The sequence below is a fragment of the Bison bison genome, unplaced genomic scaffold (assembly GCF_000754665.1).
Source record: "Bison bison bison isolate TAMUID 2011002044 unplaced genomic scaffold, Bison_UMD1.0 scf7180017864040, whole genome shotgun sequence".
NCBI lineage: Eukaryota > Metazoa > Chordata > Mammalia > Artiodactyla > Bovidae > Bison > Bison bison.
The window spans coordinates 5,612,058-5,632,909 of record NW_011494612.1 but is presented as its reverse complement, the minus strand read 5'-3'; the positions used below and the strand labels follow the sequence as shown (position 1 = coordinate 5,632,909).

Here is a 20,852-nt window from a genome sequence, read left to right as displayed (position 1 = left end):
TAAGAAATGTTTTTGACAAAAGAAGTTTAGGTAAACCTTGACTAACAGAGGACTGAGCCATAGCCTATGGCTTCTCTTGGACCCAAAGTAGCATCATCTGGGGAGTAAGACTGAGGCCCTTCAGCAGGTCGGTTACTTCACCTGGTAGAAGTATCCACTGATCACCTGATGTAAACAAGGCACTTGTTTGCTGCAAAAGGTTAACACCCACCACCTTTCATCAGAGACATTTAGATGAAATGATTGCAACATTGACGATGTAGTTGAATCACAAAGTTCACAATAAGCTTAAACCAGGGTTCATAAATGTTGATAAGTTACAGTCCAAAGTTACACATCTGTTTTACTCTGGGATCTTAGCAGGTTTTCGTAGACTATGGATAAAAATTATTCCCTAAAGCATGGATAGAGGCTTAACTTAAGGTATGTAACTGGGGCGAGAAGGCCTACATCTGAAGGAAAGAATGTGGATCTCACCAAGGCTTTGCTATCATTTGTAAAACTGTCCTGCACCTTAAATGGACTCATTAGGTTTGAACCAGAACATTTAGCAGGTCAGGCCCTGGCACAGCCTCTTGCCGCCCGAGCTCAAGTCTGTCAGTTTTCATCTAAACTGCATCTTTATTTCCCATGTGAGTTGCTACAATGCTGGAACCCGAGTGAATCCATCTTCTTCTCCCTTTGCTTTTTGCCAGCTCCATGGTTTTGTGCTAGCTTTTTCCTAAACAGTGGAGCCCAAGCTGGTGGAGCCTGAGGGGGCCACTTCCGCTCAGGGTGGTCCCCAGAAGTCTGGCCTGGGTTTGCAGCCTCTGAGACCAAGAAGGAGGCTTTTCTGGAGCAAGCTGACATGGTGCCATCCAGGCACTGATGGAGCACTTCCTATTTGAGGAAGCTCTCCGTTCACCAGGACTCTTTCACTCCTAGAGAGCTCAAAGTGTTAGAAAGTTCTCCTTTATGTGGATGTGACAGGAGCTTCTCTAGAATATCCACCCTTGTGTTCCAGTTCTGTCCGCTGAAACCACAGAGGAAATGTATGCTGATACCCGCATTCTCATTTCTGTTCAGTTTAAAAACTCCAGCTTGTTTCAACCCTTCCTTATAATGTCGTGTTTTCAGATTTCTTCAACCTGGTCCCTATTCTCTGAGTATCCGTGGTTTGCCTTTGTTGTTCTGTGGCCTCAGTCAGGTCCAAGTGTAGACCGATCAGCAAGCTGGAATTGTTGGCTGCTTCTCTGGGTACTGAGCTTCCCAGGCAGCACTAGTGGTAATGAACCCACCTGCCAATGCAGGAGACGTAAGAGATGTGGTTTCAGTCCCCGGGTTGGGAAGATCCCCTGGAGGAGGGCATGGCAACCCACTCCAGTATTCTTACCTGGAGAATCCCATGGACAGAGGAGCCTGGCAGGCTACCGTCTGCTGCTGCTGCTGCTACCAAGTCGCTTCAGTCGTGTCTGACTCTGTACGACCCCATAGACGGCAGCCCACTAGGCTTCCCTGTCCCTGGGATTCTCTAGGCAAGAACACTAGAGTGGGTTGCCATTTCCTTCTCCAATGCATGAAAGTGAAAAGTGAAAGTGAAGTCGCTCAGTCGTGTCCGACTCTTAGCGACACCGTGGACTGCAGCCTACCAGGCTCCTCTGTCCATGGGATTTTCCAGGCAAGAGTACTGGAGTGGGGTTCGATGGCCTTCTCCGAGGCTACAGTCTGTGGGGTCACAAAGAGTCGGACATGACTGAGCCACTAACGCTTTCCCTTTCACTGCTGTCTGTAGAAGGGAGAACCGATTCAGACCAACTCTGCTGACTGTGGCATGTGTTCCCACCATTCTTGTTACTTCCTCCTCAGGAGCCCTGAAGTGAAGTTGGTTCATCCCAGATCCCCAGGGCTTTTGCACAAAATGGCTGCTAACCTGGGCAACCACTGTCTGTACCTGTGAGTGTTTAAACGTAAACGCAGATGTCTGCGTTTGTCCTTAGCAGTGAACCACTTTCTGTATGTCCCTTTCTCTGTATTTTTAACATGTGGTTACCAGATCAAAGACCATAAATACTTTGTGACTCTACAAACATAGTACTAAATTATGCTCCAAAGTGGGTGGATTTATGAACAGTGCCACTGGCAATGAGGTTGGGTTAGCACAGTTGTAGCTGGTTTTCAGTATGGTCCATTGCTGGCCTCATTGAGACTGGGAATTTGGGTCTCTTGTAGGAAACTCTTGTATATTTGATTCTCTCATGGGACCCCTCAGGCCTCTAAACACCCCATCGTTGACTGACTCAGGCCTGTGGGTTACACCTTCAATGCTTCTTGGTGTTAGTACATGTCTTCCTGTTTCTATAGTCTCTGGACTCAACTCTGAATCAGAATCCTTAGGACTGACTGCACTGCTCTAAACTTTGCTCTGCTTCCAGCTTGCCCTCTGACTTTGAGCATGCCCAAATCCTCTCTTTGTCTTTATTGTAAAACCCTGACTTATTTGATGGAGTTGGTATAGAATCTCTGCATTCAGAGGACAATTCTTTACGGTAACAGAATTAAGAGTTGAGTATTAAAAGCAGTTCTTTTTTCAGATACACTGGTGAAAGGAAGCCTTCCAGGAGATATCTGGATGGTTACTTAGCAAGAAATCCATTCTGATAGTTCTAGTTCTCCCTAGATGAAGACAGGAGGAAGTAGAAATTGTCAAGAATATATAGTTGAAAGTTTGAAAGAGAAGAAACTGCCTAGTAGATTTCAAATGACTGAGAGCATAGAACTGAAGAAGAGAATGGATTTCCACCTGTGTGGGGCACATTTAGTGCTGGGAAGCATAGAATTGTGGCTAGGAAAGGACTGTAGTTTTTTTCTTTTAAAAGTGGGAATAAAGACAAAAGTGACCTGTATATCTCACTTCCTACTAAGATAACTTTTAGTCATGTGCGTGACTTTTAGTTATGTGGAGCTACTGGGGTTTTATAACTCTGTTTAAGTGAGTAAGAAATAGTGAGTAAAAATTAGCTCCTTCAGATGCTTCTTTAGATTCTGAGTCAGCACAACACAACTCATCTCTCTCATGAGAGAAGAGGTGCTGTCTTATACTTCTTGGCCAAAAATATAGGCCACTTTCTGTCTAGAAATGTAGGTGTGTGTTTTGAAAAGAAAGCCAGAAGCCATATTGAAATAGCTCAAATTTAAATCAAGATTTTTAAGCTCAAATTTAAGTTGATGTTAGTGTTGTGCTTAAAAAATGTGTTAATATTCAAAAGGATAAAGTTACCTTGTTAAGAACTGACTCTTGGATTGTGATCGAGTGGTAATATCTATCATCCAGGTCTTGAGTTTTATCAGTCCATAGCACAGCTCTGCCCTTAGCCTGATGAGAGATTCAGTATTTGCCAAAGTCTTTGTGTATTTTAATTTGCCACATGATATGTTCTTCTAAAAGCACAGGCTTGGCGATTTTAAGAGGGTGGGAGACTATAGGTATACTCCCTATAGATTCAGCTGTTGTCTCATCAATTCTCTAGGCATTTTGCTGCTGCTGCTGCTAAGTCAATTTTGCTAGGTCCTTTATAAATATCTGTGTGCCATTATCTAGGTGAATGAAGGTCCTGACATAGCTGTAGCAAGCTGGTTTTGTTCTCACTGACTATAACATTTCTATTGTATTTTCCTTCTCAGGCCTACTTTCCTCCTATCATAACATGCCTTAATATCATTTTGGAGCTAGTCTAAATCAGTGCCTGTCAAACTGAGGTCCCTCTGAATCATTGAGTGTCTTGTTAAAACATGGATTCTGTTTCTGGGATATGGCTAAGATTCTGCATTTCCAGCAAGTTTCAGGGTGATGGTTACATTTAGCGGACCATTCAGGGTTTTGAGTTAACGAGGATCCCAAGGTTAATGCTCCTAGGAAGACAGGTGGTGGCAAAAAGCAAGCCATAAAACAAACATTAAATCGGAGGAGCCTCATATGTTCGTTAATGACTATGATTACTTTGGCCAATGCCCAGCCGAGTTCAGAGAGGCAGTAGTGCATAAATGCACGTTAACAGCTTTGGCCCTGCAGTCCACTTTCTGACACTCAGCAGCTGAGTCACATGGGCACATTACTAACCTCTCTAAACTTCAATTTCTGAATTTGTGATATGCAAGTAGTATGAAAGTCTACTTTATAGGATTATTGTAATGATTAAATGATATCATGCATATGAAGTCCTTAGTGCTTGCTCAATGTTAGCTCTCTATAGTGATAATTCAGAAGACATTTATTGAGCATCTACTATATGCCTGGTATGCAGCTGTGTAAAAATTCAAAAGCAACTCTTTCCTTTCAACAGATATTGAATTCAGTTTTTGGAGAGTTCCCAGAGTTGAGATTGTATCTAAAACTTTGACTCTGAGGCCAGTGCTCTTCCTGCCTAATTCTGTGCCTGATTCATTGGCCGTCTTTTGTGTTCCATATTAAAGCTAGTCTGGTTTCAGGCACCTTTAAGTGACACCTGTGTGCTGAGTCACAGTGGATTCAACATGTTTTAACTTAAAACCCAAAGTGAGTTATGTTTGGTTCCTTGGGTTTGAGCAAGTTATCTCTGAGGATAAAAATTGAAGGGTAGGTTTTTGTTTTGTTTTATATCATCTGGACTGTTCTGCTTGATCAGCTGAAACTGAGTGAGATCAGAGGATAGGCCTAGTTAATTTCTATTCCAGTGGATCATATTCTGAGCATACACCTACCTTCCACTTTGGTATCTGCCTTTTATTGTATTTTATTAATTTTTAAACTTTTTACTTTGTATTGGAGCATCGCTGATTAACAATGCTGTGACAGTTCAGGTGTTCAGCAGAGACTCAGCCATGCGTGGTATCTACCTTCTGTCTTTGCATGAACGAACTTGTCTTTCTGAGAGCGACTAAAAACATTACACCCTGCCTCTTTCCCAAAAAGCACCCAGCAAGTGTGTGTACAAGGAGCTGAGTGTTGCCACTTTTCATTTATCTTTCGTGCCTTTCTTTCAAATCCCGTCTTGAAAAGGAAATGATCACTGACTGAGAATTTGTCTTGTCTTTATCGAATTGTTTCCCTAGTCATTGAAACTTGCATGCCTTTTCTGAGCTTGTAATAGTTCTCTTTGTGATACATATTATAATTTCATGGATACTAGTTTGGCAGAAACTTCTGGATGTGATTATTCTGTTTGTGAAAACATAATAATCTCACTGAGCAGAGTCTTCTGGTAAGTGAAAACAGTGAAATTAAAGCAATATTCAAAGTAGGAATTGACAGATTGCTTTCTTTAAGTGTTTTGACAATATCTTTTCACCTTTTTTTTTTTTTTTGGTTATAAGTAGTAGTTTGCCTATTTTTGTTACAAGAAATATAAAAATGACTTTTGTTGCTGGTTATTCTGTAGGATCAAGGAAAATTACTTGTTCTTTCTTTGAGTATTGCTATGTGTTGATTGATTTTTACAACTCTACTTATTATTCCTGTCTTGGCAGATTTTATTAAAAACAGCTTCTTAGGGATATAATTTACAAGCCATAATTTTCACTTATTTAAAGTGTACAATTCAGAAGTTTTCAGTATATTCACAGTGTTGTTTTTGTAAATTTTTACTAGTACATTTTTCTTTTCTCTTTCCACTGGGTGTGTCCACCCCGCCTCCATATTACCATACCTTTAACAAATTTGGTTAATGCTTATAGTTTGGGGCAGATATAGGTGGCATAACAAGGAACTCTTGGAAACTACTAACTTAAGGCACTTCCTGATTACTCTATGGCTTTTTATTAACTTTATATTAGTGCTATTTTAATGATGAATTGATCATGTGTCAGCTGTGCCTGTGAGTCATTAGATCCAGCCTGTTTCTCATCTCTACTATCCTTCTTTCCCCTAACCCTCACCCTCATACGCATCCAGTTTAACTTGTTTACCTTAAATATTGCGTCGTTTCTCAAAGGTGGCAGAACTGAGCTCTGATGGTTCCGCAAAGGCACTACTTTACGTCCCTGAGACTTATGTGGAAATCGCTATTGTCTACAGTAACTTTATAAAGAGAGCAGCGCCAGTATTCTGTTTAGCCCAGTATCTTTTTTATTTGGGAAACCACATTGGTTAGTTGGGGAGTAAAAAAGATAACCAATTGAAAATAATGTTACTTATCCTACAAAATCCCATTTTGAACAGCTCAAAATTATTGTCATTGAATACTTTTTAGCTCCAGGACTCCAGCATCGAGAGTGGGAAGTGAGAGGTGGCGGATGGAGACTTTGAGATAAAATCTAAATGCCTTAGCATCAGCTGCACTTAACCCTATGCCCAACTACACTGTACTTTTTTTCATTTCCTGAAACCTGTCATGATTATGGAGACAAAATATAGTGGTTAGACTGAAGATATATTTAGAATTTAACAGGACTTATTGTTTGGATAGAGAGCGTTAGGGAAAGAGTATGGCTGCAGATGAATTCCAGGATGTGGTTTATGCAGCTGCGTAGATGATGTTCCCAGTTCATTCAGGAAGGAAGCCCAGAACGAAGAAATGTTTTGGGATTTGGAAGATGACGATTCTATTTGGAGAATATCAAGTTCATCCAAGTGGGACATTCACAGGTGGTTGGGTATATATATCTGAAGCTTAGGAAAAAGAATAAGGCTGGAAGGATCTACCACAAGCCCAGTAGACACCAGTGTCTGGGAATACAGAGATGGCTTCTTGTTCAGGGAGCTCCCAGTCTTCCAGAAGAGACAGAGGGCAAGTGGGAAGGAATGTGTTCAACGGTGGTATCACCTGGGAGCCATAAAAACACCAAAGAAAGGAAACAGGAGTATGTATTGTCACCAAGTATTGCCATGAATGAAACCACCCCTGAGAGGTGAGGAGACTCTGAAAGGAATATCGTGGGACCCTGAATACTACCAACATGTAAGAGTTGAGCAGATGAAGAACAGCCTCCAAGAAGATTTCATCTCAGTGGCTGAAGACAGAGAAAGAAAACTAGAAGAGTGTGGGAATGTGAAAGCCAAGAGAAGAGACTTTTCACGAGGGCGTCAAGCAACAGAAAGGCGAAGTGAGATAAGAATAGAGACAAAGGCAAAGTGGAAAATGTTCTCAGTGGACTCATCTAGATGTGGTAGAAGCACTGAGGAGAGTCATCCGAACCAGCCTGCAAGGACAGGGAGGTTTCCTGAAGGAGGTGGCTCCTGGGACAAAGAATGAGTGACAAGAGTTAATTAGACGAAGAAGGAAATTGCAGTAAGGCAGACTCCAGAGGGAGCAGCCTGTTGGAAGGCTGAGAGGTCAGAGAGCATGAAACATGTGTGGTTTAGCCTAGCTGAGCGGGGTAACAGAAATCCTTCAAAAACTTGACTCAAGTCACAGCGAGAGAAATTGAGTGGAACATATATGTAATTGAGGTGCTTGTGAATATTTTAAACAGCAATAGGATAAAACAGTAAGCAAGAGAGGTTGATAAGGGACTTGATTAATCGAGTGATGAGAGGAGGGTTGGAAAGAAGCACAGATGGGAGATAGCAGATACGGAAGGAAGGGCATTATTCGGGGGGTTTAACAGTGAAGGAGGTAAATACACAGGTGAGGTGGAGAGTAATGAGAGTGTGCTTTTCACAGTGAAGTCAATTATGGGAGGTCATTTTGCTTCCCCAGCACACATCATGATGCTCAGCATATTGTGGTTGCTCCATAAATACATGTTGAGTGAATTATATCATCCTGAGTCGCTTGAGAAACCCACAAAGAGGCACGCCTGGAAAGCAAGATGGCTTGCCAGTCTGGCTGACACATACTGACTCTCTCCAATTCGCTGAGGTTTGGCAGCCTATCTTTGTCTGCCATTTCTTGTTAGCATTAATGCAATCCATGCGCTTCTCAGTGGTGTCGCAGAATTAGGTGTCATTAGAATAGCTCTGTTCCTTAGTGACATTCATAAGAGCAGCTATTTCTTGAGCAAAGACCAAACTAGTTCTTTCCCTGTGAAGCGGGCAGTCAGTCCACATGTACTGAACAGAGTCTGCCTGCAGCTGAGACAATAGCAACTTATCCTGCCTGTCTGGTCATACTCCTTACACATTTGGACATGGTTCACAGATGCATTATATGGAATGAATCTGGCCCAGAAACAGACTTGTGTTAGCATGTGGGGCATGAAAGAGGCCTCAGTTCTAGTCTTTCTTCTGCCTTCTCTGTGGGATCTTGAGCTTCTGTCTTCTTCTCAGTGCATCAAAGGATGTGAAGCCAAATGATTACCATTACTAGAATGGTAATTACTAGAACTACTAGATTCTCATGTGTGCTAGAAGTCACTGACCAGGGTTTGTATCCACTGGTTTCATCAGTCCAAAGATTGTATCCTCAGTTCTTGACTTCATTATTCACCTTGTTTTATGTGAAAAAAGTAAGAAGGCCAGTTTTTAATAACAGCAGCTTGCATGTATCTAGCACAAATTTGGCCCAGATATTATTTTTAGTATTTTATGAAAAAAGTGAAAGTGAAAGTCATTCAGTCGTGTCTGACTCTTTGCAACCCCATGGACTATACAGTCCATGGAATTCTCCAGGTCAGCATACTGGAGTGGGTAGCTGTTCCCTTTTGGGGGGGATCTTCCCGACCCAGGGAAGATCAAACCCAGGTCTCCCGCATTGCAGGCAGATTCTTTACCAGCTGAGCAACATGTTGACTGACTTAATCCTCACAACAATCCAATGCGGTAGGCATTACTACTCTCCCCACTTTATAGATGGGAAATTAAAGCACAAAGAAGATAAGTTACTCACATAGGTTCACACAGCTTATAAGTGGTGGCATGGACATTCAAATTTAGGTGTTCATTTGACTCTACCAAGCTGCCTCTCAGCTAGAATCCAGGTGGTAACTGGGCCAGGGACTCAGGTGTTTCCCTAGTAGGAAGGCTCCTCTGTATCTCTTTTCAGTCTGAAATAGCTGTTCTCTGTCATTTCACTGAGACTCATATTTAAGCCCTGGCCCATGCACACTGTAACTGAGAGACCAGGCAGAGTCTCAGCTCACTCACCTCGGTTGTGGAGATGACAGTAATGCCTCCTGTCTAGGCTTCTGGAGTTCAAATGAGATCAGGTCTAGAAGAATGTGTTAAAAGAAGGAGAAGGCTGTTGGTCATAATTTTAATAATTATTATTACCTGTGCTTGTATATTTTTGAAGAATTTGTGAAACGAGTTTCACTGTATTTTAAAGCTTGGATTCCTAAAATAAAGGAAGGAACTTCCTAATTTAGGTACCCAGTGCTAAGGAGGGGAAATTTTCAAATTAGTTTATCAAAGCTTTCTTGTTTTAAAAGTTTAATCGAAGCAATTTTAATAGCTCCTCCAGAAAGAAAAACTCAAACAGAACTTCAGTTTTGATGACTTTTTCCCTTACCCGAACATCATTACCATTAATAGTGGACACCCCAACTTTATAGACAAGAGCCATGGAGCATCAAGGCCCTGTTTTGACAGTTAGTTTAGTTGTCTCAAAAGAGGTCAAGTTTACTTTCAGTTCCATATGGGCCTATTTAACTTCATATTTTTACTGTTTTTTTTAATTAATCCCCAAGCATGACCAAGAACCGTAGATGATAACTGTTGACTCTAAGGGAAATCAGGTTGAAGTCTACAAATATGCTTTCCAGAGGGTGAAGCAGTTTAAAGTATCTTGCATATTGCCCTGTTAGTGGGTCACACCTATTGGCTGAATTTATAAAGAAGAGTGAATTTTTTTTTTGTAAGGAATGCAAAAGTCATTAACTATAATTGAATTAAGGATATTAGTAAAGTGTCACATTTGGCAGTTGTTTTTTTCCAATTGTTTGCTTTAAATGAAGTATTTAAAAATAGGAATGTTTAGGGGAAAAACCCTATATACCTATAACATCCAGATTGAAAGAAAATGTCACTGATATATTAAGTCCTCTTTATACCTCTGATTATTTGCATAGAGGATACCCACCCTTTCTCCATAAAGGCAACCATGCTTCTAAAGTTGTCATATAGTTATTTACTTGATTGCTTTTTACATCATACTTCTACATACATTTATGTTAATAGACAACATACAGGATTGTTTTGTTTTTTAATTCTAAATACAAACTGTAAGCTGACTTTTTTTTCACCAAACTTTGTGCTGATACATTTATTTCCTCTGCTGTATAGTATTGATATCTTATTTAAAATATAACCCAACTATCCATTCTGTCTTTTCCAAAATTCGATAAATTTTTTTAGTCATTATTTCAAACCTTTGTGTATGTGTCTCATTTTCTCTCTGGCCTGACCTCCTGGGACTCAAATTACATAATTGTTAGGTCTTTTGGTATCATCATGTAGGTCACTGAGGCTCTGTTCATTTTTTTAGAAATCTTTCTACCACTTTTTCTGTTCTTCACTTTGAATAATTTTGATGACTCAGTCTTCAAGTTCACTGATTCTGTCATTGCCATTTTGATGTTAAGCCCATCCACTGGGCTTTCTTTTTTGCTGAAATTTTCTACTTGTTCATTCATCAAAAACACATTTTCCTTGACATCCTAGTGCATGTTATGATATTTGCCTTAAAATCATTGTCAGTTAATTTCTACATCTCAGGATGGGCCTCCATTGATATACTTTTCTCCTCAGAATGGATCACATTTTCCTGTTTCTTCTTTGTCAAATAAGTTTAGATGATATTGTAATTGATTATAATATAGACTCTGGATTTAGTTATGTTCTTTGCAAAGAGTTTGTTTGTTTTAGGAGGCAGTTAACTTGGTTGGAGTCATACTTCACGCTCCATATTTCCTGTGGTGAGGAGTAGCAGAAATCTCTACTGAAGTCATTTTAGTACTATCTGAGTTCTTTGGAGTGTACTCTTGAATACATGGGTCAAGGGTTGGCCTAAGCAGAACTGGGTGCTCCCTTTGTGTGGCTCTCTCCTTTCCACAGTTTCCCAATTTACTTTTAAACTGTTGTAATTGCCATTAAAACTGTTTCTTGGTTCTTAAGCCAGTACAATTATGGATCAAGTCTGAGTTTTAGTCATCCCACTTGGCGTGAATTAGGTGTGTCCTGGGACAAAAATAGTGCCTTCGGTTTCTTCCCTGTGTTGATCCCTTTCCAGTTTCTGCTTGCTTTCAGTCGTTTTTTAGTCACTTACGTTTTACGTTTTGTCCAGAATTTAGAGTCATCTTCTGTGGGATGGCTGACCTAATAGAGCTACACCTGTATTACTAGAAGCTAGAAGTTGTGATCCTGAATGACTTTTATATGAAATTTCTTATTTTGTAGTTTCCACAGTTTCATGCAGTTCCTTTTCAGAACTGCTGGGTATGCTTCTTCTAGTCTCATTTAAACAGATTGTGCAGCTCTTTGAGGCTCTGCATTTTTGTAGGAGTCTCACTTCTAGGTCCCTGCCTCCCATAGTCCTAGGATCATGTCTCCTTACAGTCACATGGAGACAGAAAAGTTATCTCAGACCCTTTATCTATGATCAAAACCCTTTGGGCCTTTTCAGCCTCAGTTCCAGGATACCCATCTGACTTTATTTCTTCACCTTTGGAAACTGGAAGCTTTTTCTCATTATTGTTTTTGGTGGTGCTGCCTCTGTTTTTATCCTTGACTAAGTATTTTTAAAAATTGATCTTCAATTTATTCAGCAGTTCCATGTTTGTAGTGGGAAATGGGCACCTGCATTAGCTTAATCCATTTTGTTTTCAGACAATTGTAGTACTTTCTATGTTGTTCTTAGTGGCAAACAGACCATTCCCAGAATACAACTCTAGCTGCTAATTCCTTTACTAATGAGGGAACTGAGTTCAAGAATTGATATATGGAGTTTGGACAGAAGACTTGTAGCTCTTAGAATACCTAAGGGCATAGAAGGAACTAACATTGTTTCAGCATTTACTATGGCCTGAGCTCTGAGCTACTCACATCATTTAATTCTTGTAATTCCTTACTTGAGTAATATTATCTCCACTTTACACACTAGGCAATGGAAACTTCAAAGAGACATAAATACCTTGTTTTTCAGCCTAAGGAGAATTAGAATTCAAGCTATTTGACTCAAAAATCACATACTTTCCATGGTACTCTGCTGTCTCAACAAATATTTTTGTAAGTATATAGAAGATTAAAAAATTGAGATTTTGCTGTGTTTACCACTGGTCAAGACAAAAGTTTGAGAGCTCGTTAGCGCTGTAGAATGTCTAGAGGAGTTTATACACGTGTGTTCGCCAACTTCATTCTTTTCATGGGTGAAATTCATGGGTTATCAGTGAAAATGCTTTCCGTGCTGACTCACACTAATGGAGGTTGTTTGCCAATTCTTTGGAGGGAAGTGAAAAAAAGGAATCGTAGCCTTTTAGACAGCTGGACAGAATTTTAATGATCAAGTCTATATGTGAGAACATAGTTTCTTCAGTTAAACAGCACTGCCATCATAAGATACCCAGAACAGTTTTAAGAAAAAGAAGCAACAAAAATAGAATGAATGATTATATGAAAACTCTTGAATTAATATCTATAGTTTTTTGGTCAGTATGTATCATCAAAAACAACATTGTGCTCATTAAAAAAAAAAATGTTTACTGTTCTGAGCCAGTGAAAGAAATTTTGTCTTAAAGTGATTTTAATAGAGATTAACTCTACCATGGAAAAATGTTTATCTTGTTCATCTGTTGCTCACTCACCGAATCATTGGTGTTCTTAATCTCCCTTTGTAAGAAAAATGTTTATGTTAATATCATTTAACATAATTTATCAGCCAGAATGGAGTATGTTTCTATAAATTTATGTGCAGTTAGCTTCCTCTCCTGAAGACCCATCACAATGCTTGCATATTCTATTCTTGACCATAAAAACTTGAGTATTCATTTAACATTGAAGGATATTATTTTTAGAAGTCTGACCACAGTTTATAGCAATGTTAGTTACCTTTCTTTTTATAAACAAGAATGTTTCCTTTGGGATCCTTACTGGATTTAAGTCAGTTTATTGGCTGTACCAAGTCTCTCACTCATCATATCTAATAAGCTTATTAACAATCTTTGGAGTCAGGAGGGCCCCTCTTACATTTTCTCTTCAATACAAACGTTGATATGTACATTGTGACTTATAGAGGCAGGAACAAATCTTATTTAGATATTGGCTCAGAATCATCACCTAAATACCCTTTGCATTTGGGCTAGGTTTTAATTTCCTGGTTGGGGTTCCTTAGAATGTGTTCTTTTCTTTGACATTTAGTGGTGCTGAAAGAGGAGTTTTCCTTATAATAATGTACTTGCTGTAAAGTCCTAGATATAGAGAGTTGCTTGTTAATTTCAGTTTTTACATGAGGAAACTGAGTACTAAAGTCCAGGTTAGTAAGGCAAAGTCAGAGCAAACCAGGCAGCTGACTCCCATCAGATTGCTGTGTGACCCTGAGCAAGTCACTTAAGCTGTCTGTGTCCTCAGTTTCCTTGTCTATATAAAAGGATATTAGAATAGAACCGTCTCCATAGGGCTGTTGTGAGGGTAGATTGAATTAGTGCATGCAAAATGCCTGTATCACTGCCTGGCACATGGTAAGCACCATTCGAGTTTACTTTTTATTGTTACTTTTAACTTCAGCGTAAAATGAATTTCTGCAAGAGAGGAGATGGTTCAGTGGTTCATACTGGTTCTAACACTATCTGAAGCCAAGTTTCCTGGATAATAGAATCCGAGAGCAGCAAGAGAGAGAGGGAAAGAGAAGAGAGGCAGCCAAGTGTCGAAGGTGGTACATTCCTTGGCTGGCCACAGCTTCACGAAAGTTGGCCAGTGGTTTGGTCGCATAGGAGAGTTTCCACGTTGGCTGTTCAGTAGCAGTGTGCTCAGCACAGTCAGGCGAGGAAAGGGGAGTGGAGTACATCTTCCATTCTCACAGACTCTGTGGCTTGGTCCCCCATTGCCCCTTTGCCCCCTCTCCCTGCCTCCCCCAGCACACATGCACAAATTCCGAGGAAGCCAGGTTCCAGCCCCTGGTACTGTGCCTCCTCAGAAGCCTCAGAATGAAGCAGGCCTTCTGTCAGTCTAGCCAGTGGTGGGTGGAGCCAGAATGCTGGAGCTGTGATAAGTCCTGCGGGGTTGCACCATGGAGGCTGTGTGGAAGCCCTGCCCTTAGCCAGGAGGAAGTCAAGATGACTGGTGGCATTAGGAGAAGAGGTAAGAGTGGTGGTGATGGGCATCTCTAGTGAGCTAGAGGCAGAGGCCAGGGGCCACCCCCACCATTCACATCTGTGCACCCTCAGTAAGCTGCTATGGCTCCATGTCTTTGATTCTAAATGAGATTTTTTTGAGGATAAGTGATTCATGTAATGTGCCTTTAGTGCGTGGCTTAGAGTTGTTGTTATTTAGGCACTAAGTCGTATCCCACTCTTTTGTGACCCCATGGACTGTAGCCCACCAGAATCTTCTGTGCATGGGATTTCCCAGGCAAAATTACTAGTGTGGGTTGTCTTTTCCTTCCCCAAGGGATCTTCCCAACCTAGGGCTGAAACCTGTGTCTTTGGCATTCACAGATTGGTTCTTTACCACTGAGCCACCAGGGAAGCCCTTGGCTCAGAATAGGTGCTCAATACATGACTGATAATATTTTCCTATTCACTCATATTTGAAATAGACATTGGTTTCTCTTAACACTTGTATTTGGCTCTGGAAATGAAATATCTATTTGAACTCAAAGATATAACAGAAATGAACTAGAAAAAAGCTGATATCACTGCAAAGAGGGTAATATTTAATCCTAGAACGTGTCAAAAGAAATGACTGAGAAAGCCTGAGGCAGAGAACAGAGGCCATCAAAGAGGTCAAAGGATTTAGGGAAAAATTATGGGAACTGAGAAATTATTTTCCTGCTAAAACTTGCTTTTGTAATTGTAGATTCATTTTTGTTTTTAGCTAGGGAAAAAGAAAAGAGAACGTGGTTTCCAATTTCTGTTCTGTGGACACAGGGAGTGAGATGTTTTGGCATCATTGTCTCCAATCTTGATACCTCAAGGGAGAAAAGCAGTCAGTGTTAGGCCAGATATTTATCCAAGGCTTACTATGATGTCACTGGAGTTTGAGTTTAGTACTTGAAAACACATTTATGATTTTTGCATTGCAGGGAGCATCAAATCATTTTGTACAAATCCTTGCTGTGTAAAATGTTTGGCGGGGGGGATTATGTAGTATGGATCTGCCAATTAATTTCATCAAAATGAAAACTCTTGGTATGAAACCAAGAAAGAAGGATGAATAAATGGGAAACTTCTGGGCTCTGGAGGCTTCAAGACCAGAGTAGATATGAAGCTCAAAAGGAGGATAGCGTTTGGGAAATAAACTTCCATCTCTGGGGACCATGTAAGTAATAGCAAGTCTGTCCTGTTTGCATTTTACAGAGGAGAACCCATGGAGGCTGTTAGTTGCCCAGATTACACTGATAATAAGGGAAGAATGAATTTAGGTCATCTGACCTATTCCCTACACCACTGACATTTAATTATCTGTTCAAGGTTCAAAAAACCCTCCAGTGATATTTGTGTAACTGATGTTCTCAAAAAAATTCAAAGATCTAAGTAAACATTGAGTTGGGGTTTTTTTCCGATGTTATTTTCTCAAAGTATATAAATTGGAATGTAAAATATGATAATACCATTTAGTTTATTCGAAGTCAGCTAAACTCAAAAAAATTTTATCCAAGGCTTACTGTGTCACCAGAGATTGAGTTTAGTACTTGAAAACACATTTATGATTTTTGCATTTCAGGGAGCATCAAATCATTTTGTACAAATCTTTGCTGCATAATATGTTTGGGGAGGTTATGCTGCTGCTAAGTCACTTCAGTCATGTCCAACTCTGTGCGACCCCATAGACGGCAGCCCACCAGGCTCCCTCGTCCCTGGGATTCTCCAGGCAAGAACACTGGAGTGGGTTGCCATTTCCTTCTCCAGATTATGGACCTTCCCAATCAATGGGGACCTATCAATTAATTTTATCAAAATGAAAAATGGGAAAACAAGAAATTCCCATGACTCCATTTGGTTTTAAATGACCTAATTATAATTCACTTCATATTCATCTGTTGTGATTTTTGATTTAGAAATCCACTGCATTTATTTTCCTTGGTAAGCAAACATCACATATTGAAAAAAAAAATGGGGACAACTTTCTAAATTAGAAAGAGAAGCAGGAAGTAAATCACCATCATCTTCACAAAACAGAAGTTGAGATTTATTTTTATTATTACTATGCCTTTTTTCATTGTTTTATTCTAAGAGTGTGCAAAGTAAGGAGTACAAGTGTCCATCCATCCTGCCATTCCCCAGTTCTACTTCTGGCTGGTTAAGGAGCTAGACTTTGGAGTCAGACCAAGCAAGTTCAAGTCCAACTCTATCACTTCCAGCCAGGTGCCCCTGGCCAAGCTGCCCATTTCTCATCTTAAAAATGGGAGTGACAATGGGACTCGGTTCCTAAGGTTGTTGTGAGGAGTCACCGAGGGCATACAATTCATCTTTTTGTATAGTGCCTGGCATGTAGTACATATTCAGCCAATATTAGCTAATGTTAATATTTATTTTAACATTAATAGTTGTAGTTAATATTATTATTCTTGTAGTTTAGCTAAGGCAATATTTATGCACGAATCTGGTAAGGAAAATATCTGTTCTCTTTGATGTTCTGCGTCCTGATCATGTTGAAAATTAAAGATCAGAAAACTCTAAATTTCTCTGATTTCACCATTAGATAAGTGTAGGTAATTATAATTAAATGTTCCCTGCAAAGATGTTTAATTCTAGTATTTAAAACCAGAAAAAAAAAAAAAAAAAAGCAAAACCATTTACTTCCCTGATACAGACGCAAATAGAAATAAAACACAGCTGCTGTTATCACTCTAAGGGCTCCATCTCTACTTGGTACCAAAAGAGATAATGATCTTGCAGTATGTTTATAAGGAGGTAACAAAATAAATTACGTTATCTCAAGTGTACACATTGAAGGCTTTATCCTGTTGCTGGTTAAAATAGGCTATAACTATAACAACTGCTCACCCACCATTATAGATTATTTCAGATGAAAGAAAATATGGGATAATAAATTATGATTTGACAGCATAGGAGTGTCAGTGACCTTGCAGCTTGATATTAAAGAATAAAACCAGCAGTACAATTGTTGGACAAAAACTCAACACAAAGCAGCCATGCACTCAAGTGAAGGCAGTGATGGACAGATAGTTTGGTTCTTTTTCCAGTATTAAATGGTGAGATCTTCAAAAAAGCCTGAACAAACCTACAAAGCCTTTGGGTCAGCTGCATTTCCATGGAACCTTGTAAAATATTACAAACCATAAAAATAAAGACTAAGATGAAGTCGAGGAGAGTATCAGGTTATGTTGTTTCCAAAATTGTAAGGACAGTGGAGCTAATGGGATCCCTTAGAGGGGTGGTGATTCAAGCAGAAAGTATCTATTGTTACAGAAGTTCAGCTTATATAAGTGACTAATTTATAGACATTCAAGCCCATAAAATAAAATTAATAATTACAAACTTCTATAACTAAGTCCATAAGATTTCAGAGCCAGAAAAAATCTGTTTTATAAATTCAACACTGACACGACTGAAATAAGGTTAGATAGATTATTTAACTAAATAATCAAAATTTTGAATGCAAATTATTCAGGCTAATCATAAGTACCAGGTAGGATCATTGTGGGTACTAAATAACATAACTGTGCTAAAATGGTGCTGCAGGCATAGTAAATACTTGAGGATAAAAGGTAAGAAGACTCCTTTCTGTTTCTTTTCTCACTCTTAAGCTTTTCACAGATTTATATCCGTTTTTCTTCCTTACCTGAAACATGATATGTTTTGTTAGACTGATCAGTAACTCTGTACTATTTATCCCAATTAGCTTGCAATGTGTAAATTATTCTCTGTGTATCTTAAATTCAACATGCATTTTTAACAGCATTAACACATTAACATTTTAACATTAACATTTATTCTTTTAATATTAACACTGTCCAAAAGGAAAGTCATTTGAAGCAACCCTTATTTTCCTTTGCTGTGCTGAGAAAGTTAACTAAGTTACCCATTAGACTGTTTAATCAATGGAAAATACCTAAAGTCTTGACAGATTCACAAGTAGCAATGATATGATGTAATTTCTTACTTGTTTTTCCTTGTTTCATTTCCTCTTAAGTTTTTCATTACCTTGTATTTTAAATAAAGCAAACCCTGGCTCATTGTTGGCATTTAATAGGTGCCTGTTGCATTGAGAGGGAAGGAATTAAATGTTTTAATTATGACCAGAGGCACTGACTTCTCATATTCATATGAAAAACTACTTCAGTTAATTTCTTGGGATGGGAGAAGGGTTAAATGGATTACATTATAAGGGAGACTGAACAATTTATAGCATCTTTTATTTACACTTAAGGTTTTATTGTTAAAGGAATCCTGGAGATGAAATGGCTCAACCTCTTTAATTTATAGAGAAGGAAACCAAGGTCCTGAATTTAAATGGCTGAAGGATGCAAGAGGAATTCATTTATTTTTCTTTACATTTGAGTCAGCTTCTAAAGGGACTTGCTCAAGGGCACTGATTGTACTAAAACTTCCATCTATTTTAGGGGCACTTATGCATCTACAAAAAAATATACAAAAGATAAAGACTATGGTTAAGAACATCAGCTTTTGGGTCAGAGAGACCTGGTTTCAAATTCCTTCTCCATCTCTTGCTGGTTATATGACCTTGGACAGATTGTCCTAAGTAATCATCAAATTATGCAATCTCTCCATGCTTCTCCATATTTCCTTGTCAATAAAGAAAGAATGACAAACCCTTGTCCTCTTCAAAGTGGAAATAACAAACCTTCATAGATTTATTATTGATGATAAATATGATAAGGTATATAAAAGATTATCACCAAGCCAGGTGATGGTAAGTAATCAGTATACATCAACTATTATTATAACATGAATTAGAAGTGGGAAAGTTGAAGGGAAGTGATAGAGACAAAGATAGTCCTGAATTTTGCTAGCAGTGGGCCACTAGTGGGCTCCAGGCTTCTTACAGCCAACATGGAGGAGCCGACTTAGACATATTGAGTCTGTTTATCTGGTCAAATCAGAACCTCCCTCCTCTACTCCTTTCTTTGTATTTTTATACGATTTCTCTTTCTACCAAACATATCAGTATAGGCTTTAGAGACTTGCTGAGTAACAGTAAGGGCTCCCCTAGTCTGCCCAAGACTCTATCTTAGCATTTTTCACAAAGCCTTCCTCTGCTCCCCACCCCACACTTCTTGATAGCTCCTGAAGGAGAGAATCCACCTAAGTGTCTTCCACTTAGCATATGCCATTCTCAGGAAGGCCAAGACTGTGGGGGAGGCCAGGGATGGATTTGAGGCCATGTAACTTATTTCTCTCATCTGCTTTAGAAACTCCTTCCTCCCAGGAACCAGCGTTGTTCATCTTTACATATTCACTCACTCCATCTCACAGTGAGTAGGTGGTGACCAGTCTTATTCATCTTTACATATTCACTCCATGTCACGATGAGTAAGTGGTGGATACTCAGTAAATGTTTGTGATTTGCAGTAATAAATGCACATATGTGGAGGAGTTACTGGTATGGAAGCCCTCCTATTTTTGAGTGTGGTCTGGAGAGATTTATTACAACCAATATGGATTTTTCACCCAACTCCAACAACAGCACTCAGAGCTGAAATCTCAGTATTTTAAATGAAAAATAAAATCTCTATGAACTCTTCTTCCCTAGGTACTGATGTGCAATGACCTGTGTTATTAAATGTCAGAATGAAATAGAACCAGTTTTCTTAAAAAGAGAGAAGTGTAATTCTTGCATTTCTGGTATCTTTCAGAAAAAGTACACTAATTGGTTACCTTCCAGGACACGTATATCACTGTAACTCACGTAACTGCTGCTGCTGCTGCTAAGTCGCTTCAGTTGTGTCCAACTCTGTGCGACCCCAGAGACAGCAGCCCACCAGGCTCCCCCGTCCCTGGGATTCTCCAGGCAAGAACACTGGAGTGGGTTGCCATTTCCTTCTCCAATGCATGAAAGTGAAAAGTGAAAGTGAAGTTGCTCAGTCGTGTCCGACTCCTAGCAACTCCATGGACTGCAGCCTACAAGCTCCTCCGTCCATGGGATTTTCCAGGCAAGAGTACTGGAGTGGGGTGCCATTGCCTTCTCCAACTCACGTAAAGTCAGGGCCAAACCTCATATCTCAAAAAAATAGGAGACACTCTGCTTGGGATGACTCTTTGTGACTCCATGGACTGTAGACCTCGAGGCTCCTCTGTCCATGAAATTCTCCAGGCAAGAATAGTGGAGTGGCTTGCCATTCTTTTCTCCAGGGGATCTTCCTGACCCAGGGATCAAACCTGGGTCTCCTGCATTGCAGGCAAATTCTTTACTGTCTGAGCCACCCTAGAAGCCCTCTATCACCTATAGGGGAAATGTATTGATAGAAAGGTTATACTACATAAAAATACTTTTAAAATCTGTATATTGAAATTATTGTAAAATACCCTAAATTTTCTGTAGAAAATATTTAAAGTTAGTTATTTTGATGATATTCTTTCATGTTTTTGTTAGAGTCAAGAATCAATTCCTTTTCACTGAGAAAACGATTTCCAAAACCATCTATCTTGAGTCTCTCCTTACTAACCACATTTAATAAAATTGGATAAAAGATAATACTGGCACTTATTCAATGTGGTGTTTCTTTTTCTTGCTTGCTTACTTACTTGGTATACAATTAAGTATCTCACTCCAATTTAAATTACAAGCTAGGAATACTTTAAATGTTAAACTGGAAAATAAATTT

General features: G+C 39.4%; 1 protein-coding gene across 7 annotated transcripts in view; it reads left to right on the top strand.

Annotated features, from left to right (window-relative positions):
- The window catches only part of PLD1 (phospholipase D1, phosphatidylcholine-specific), a 227,294-nt gene that overhangs the window by 72,433 nt on the left and 134,009 nt on the right, over positions 1-20,852 (top strand). Inside the window, exon 1 of one of the 7 annotated variants that reach the window (XM_010835250.1) lies at positions 11,961-14,182. The exons of the other annotated variants lie outside the window; for them this stretch is intronic. The gene's annotated coding sequence lies outside the window, so the exon portion shown is untranslated. Of the gene's footprint in view, positions 1-11,960; positions 14,183-20,852 lie in introns of those variants that run through there. 7 annotated transcript variants of the gene reach the window in all.